The following is a 4,700-nucleotide window of genomic DNA, read 5'->3' on the forward strand; positions in this document are numbered from 1 at the left end:
TGTGTGTGTGTGTGTGTGTGTGCGTGTGTGTGTGTGTGTGTAGGAGACTGTTAAAACATAAAGAGAAAAAAAGACTATAAAGGGTGCTGGGAGTGGTGGTACATGCTTGCGGTGGTTTGAATAGGTATAGTCCCCATAGATTCATTCGTTTGAATGTTTGGCCATAGGGAGTGGTGGCACTATTAGGAGGTATGACTTTGTGTGGTGTTGTTGGAGGCAATATGTCACTGTGGAGGTGGGCTTTGAGGTCTTATATGCTTAACCTATGCCCAATGTGGTATACAATTCCTCCTGCCTGCAGATCAAGATGTAGAACTCTCAGCATCTTCTTCCCCACCATGTCTGCCTTCATGCCACCACAGTTCTTGCCAAGATGATAATACACTAAACCTCTGAAAGCCAGCCTCAATCCCTGGTCTGTAAGTTTAGTACACTGGACTTCTGATCATTAGTGTGTATTTCTTTTACTTATATAGAGAAAAGTATTCCTTCTACTTGAATAAGACAAATTTGTCATGAAGTAGGGGCCAGATACAACCTACAGCAGCCTCATGCATCTAGACAGAAGAGCTAAAATAACAATTACAATAGTAAAATAATCTGAAGAGAAGAACATTCTAGATGTGGGCTCTTTATCACCTGAAACCTCATGGAAAAGTGTAAAACTATCCCTGCTTACAGTATAGAAAGCTACTCAGTGTCTCCGTAGCCTCACATACCCTTTCCTTTCTGGAGAATCACCTAAATCCCACTATTCTAAATGTCCTCCTAATTTCTCATCAAATCTACCCCATGGGCACACAAGCAACAGTGACATTGAAAGATGGACTCTATGGGTCATCTCACTTGATCTCCAAAACTTGGCATCCATCCTGAGAAGGTTCTGAGAACAGAAAGGTCATTTAGTGGCATAGGGATGGCCAGCCATAGATTTCTCTGCTTCTCACAAGCCAAGACTTGGGATCCTGGGGACTAGGGACCAGGGACCCTGGTTTTGGGTTGGCTGATGTTTTGTTTTGTTTTGTTTCAGCCAATGTATAAATGGGTCCCACTCTACTAGCCTGATGCAAAGTGATCCTGTGCTCAAACTCTTGGCTTTGCTGAAATAGGGACTGCAGGCATTGACATTATGTTTTGTTGCTGTTGTTGTTGTTGCTGTTGTTGTATTTGAGGTATGTTTGTTCTTCATAGAAGATTTAGACTTGTGGGTAGAATATATATATATAAGTTATATATATATATATATATATATATATATATATATATATGTTATATATATAAGTTATATATATATATAAGTTATATATATATATATAAGTTATATGAGTTCATTTAAAGCTCAGATTCAGTTTCTTTCCTCCACCTCTCCCTTCTGCTTACCACAGTTTTCCTCCACATTCTCCATCAGGCTCACCCTGACTGTAGCAAACATGGCTGCCAGCACCATGGAAACCCGTGGTCCTCCTTAGAGCCCATGAGCCCAGTGACGATGGAATGTTTCTTTCTAGGGCTTTCCAGGGATGACTTTGGTCAGCTACTGTGGGTTATATGTTTAGTCCTCAACCAGTCCCTGTGCCCAGACTCCTACGGTACTCTAACAATGCCTTATCATAGACCTGGGAGGCTAAGCTCTGCTTAGGAGCAAGAGGGGAAAATTAGTAAAGACATCGACAGCAGCTTGGGGTAAAGCTGGGTTGGTAGAGAGCTGGAGTGGTATGCACAAAAACCAGGGTTCAGTCCTTGGCACCACACAAACCAGAAGTGACAACACACACCTGTAACCCCAGAACTCGGAAAGTAGGGGCAGAAGGATCAGAATTCCAAAGTCTTCTTCAGCTATGTAAGAAGCTTGAGGCTAGCCTAGCTTCATGAGACCTTTATTCAGTACAGAGGGAGAAGAGTGGATAACAAGAAAAACAAAAGACAGACAGGCAGATAGACAGACAGACAGACAGACACAGACACAAACACATACACACAAAGGGGGAGAAAGACAGAGAGAGAAGAGAGAGACAAAGAGACAGAAAGAGAGTGGTAAAGAGAGATACACACAGAGAGATAGAGACAAAATCAAGAGAGAGACAGAGAGGGAGGGAGGGAGGGAGGGAGGGAAAGAAAACCACCTCCATCCAAGTGACATGAAACTGGGTTCCTTTTGAAGACAGAGGCTATTAGATACAGAAGTGGGAAAGAAAACCCTCCCGGGTGAAGTGGAGCCGATTCCACTTGCCAAAGTCCCGCAAGGCAGTCCACATAAAGAAAACAATAGGAACAAGACATGTTGAAGTCTAAAGACCCTGCTAAAGACCCTGGGAGAAGAACACCTCAAGGAAGCCAAGAGACAGAGGCTGCGCCCCAGGATCGAGGAATGAGGCTCACCGGAGGCTGGGGGAAGCTGCAGCGTGTACTGAGGCTGCAAGCCAAATCCCAGTGCTCGTCTTGAAGCAATTAGAACGCTACTAAAATTCTCATTTGTCTTGATATTTTAATCACTGGCAAGATAAGGCAAATGTTTTTTAAAGACCTAAATAAAATGGTAATCCCTGAAGTAAATATCTAAAAGGATTTTATAGTGTCTCCGCCCCTTCTTTTTCTGCTGTGAGACATGATAGATACTTACTAAACCGTTTTGTGGGAAAACTCTAGTAGACGGGAAAGATGGACTCCACAAATTCAAATATGGAAAGTTTTAAAATAGAGAAGTGACACGCATAGCTAATGATCCCAGGATGCTAGACTGTGCAAGCTGCTGGCACAGGCTCTGGATCCTCATCAAATATATAAATTATGAAATATTGCTCCAAAGCCATGCGAGCCTTTGCCCTACAAGGGAATGGTTTGGGCTGCAGCTGACAGGAGAGCTGTGTGGAGTTCATCTTCAGCTGATAATGGGGAAGGGAAAAAGGGTGGATGGGCAAGCATCCTGGGGACCTCCAGGTGCCAAAGCTGGATGAGGGACATGCTCTTTAGGCCAGGGAAGAAGATGTATGTCTGGTTAGTGCAATTTCTGTGTGGTCCTGTCCTCAAAGAAAGTGACTGGGACATCTTGGGCCACAGCAGGCATACACAGAGGTTTCTGTTTGCTTCCATCTGAAACACGTCCCTGCTATTACATCTACCTTTAACTCTCAGCACTGGAAAGCACTGCCTCCTCCAGGAAGGCTTTTGTGATTTTTGTTGTTGTTGTTGTTGTTGTTGTTGAAATGTTCTGTCAGTTTCTTAGACTCTCGAACAACCATATGATTAATATGGTCATTGACTGGGCATTACCCACTACTCACTGTATGGTTTGTCTCCCAAACAGTGGACGACTCATTCACTAGTTGGGTGCTTCTTTTATTTATCCACTTCCCAAGCACATACTCAATCTTCCTTTGGCCTAAACACAATGCCGAGCCTTGGAAATCCATAGGACATTGAGTAAAGCAATGTATGCCAGGAGAAAGGCATAGACCCGGCCTTCCCCACTCACTAGTACACATCAAATATGATGTATAGCATAGCACAGTTACACCATAGTGGCTAGCAGAGGCCCATCCTGGCAGGCAACACAAACCCAACGTGATGGGTGATACAGATACAACATGGGGAAAGGCACAGGCACAGATACCATGTGGTCAGTGGCAGGCACAAATCCAACATGGGAAGCATTGTAGGTGATCCAACATGGTGGGTAGCACAGATCCAACATGGCAGGCACCACAGCAATGGCATGGCAGGCAATGGAGATCTAACATGGTGAGCAAGGCAGAGCCTTACATCCTTATGGCAACTGATGGAGGTCCTGAGAGCCACTGCATCTCTGTCAGGATCCCACAACAAGCTTAAGGCTGGGGCAAGGCTACAGGCTGGATGCTGCCATTCCTAATCCAAAGCCCTTTCTGAACCTACACAGCCAGAGATGGGATTCTTATGCCCCAGAAACTAGGCAGCTTGATAAATACAGAAGGCAGGCCTGGTGCTAATAGCTGGGGCCACTGTGCCTCTGTGACACTTGTCTACCTGCCTTCTTCAGATTCCAACTGGAAACTATTCCGTGTAACTAACAGCCTTCGAAGTCTGATGGCTTCAGTTTTGCTGGCAAAAACCTTTGCTGCCCAAGCATGATGGTCGAAGTTCAGTCCCCAAACCTACAGTGGAAAGAAAGAGCTGACACCTGAAAGCTGTCCTGTGACCTACACACCTACACACATACACACACAAATACACACAAACATATCACATCAATCATACATGATAGTAAATAAACAATAAATAAATTTTATTTCATCTATTTATACATAAATAAAAATAAACTGAAATCCTTTAAAAAAAAAAAAAAAAAAGTTTTCAAGAAATCATCCCCCGAGCAGTATGGCTGGGACAGGATGCTGCTTGGTCTCAGTTCACAGTGTAACAAAGTGAACTTCAAAGTCCCAGCAATCTGGAAGAAGCATCCCAGCATGCTTTGCTGTGCTACCTGGGTTTGGGGAGGAGGGGGGACAAAAGAGGCTGCTGTTGTCTTTGGGGAGCTAAGCAGCTCCTGTGGCCTGTGTTACTCCACAACTAAACTCCAGAGAGGCTGAACTGTCAACAAGTTCAAAGTGACAGGACAGGTTATACTTACACATTCACATTAATAAAAGTGTGTGTGAGGAGGGAGGAAGGAGAGAGGGGGGAGGTAAAATGGGGGCTAGAAGAAAACACCAAAGGTTCTAGAG

Source organism: Mus pahari, chromosome 2 (genome assembly GCF_900095145.1).
Source record: "Mus pahari chromosome 2, PAHARI_EIJ_v1.1, whole genome shotgun sequence".
Lineage (NCBI taxonomy): Eukaryota > Metazoa > Chordata > Mammalia > Rodentia > Muridae > Mus > Mus pahari.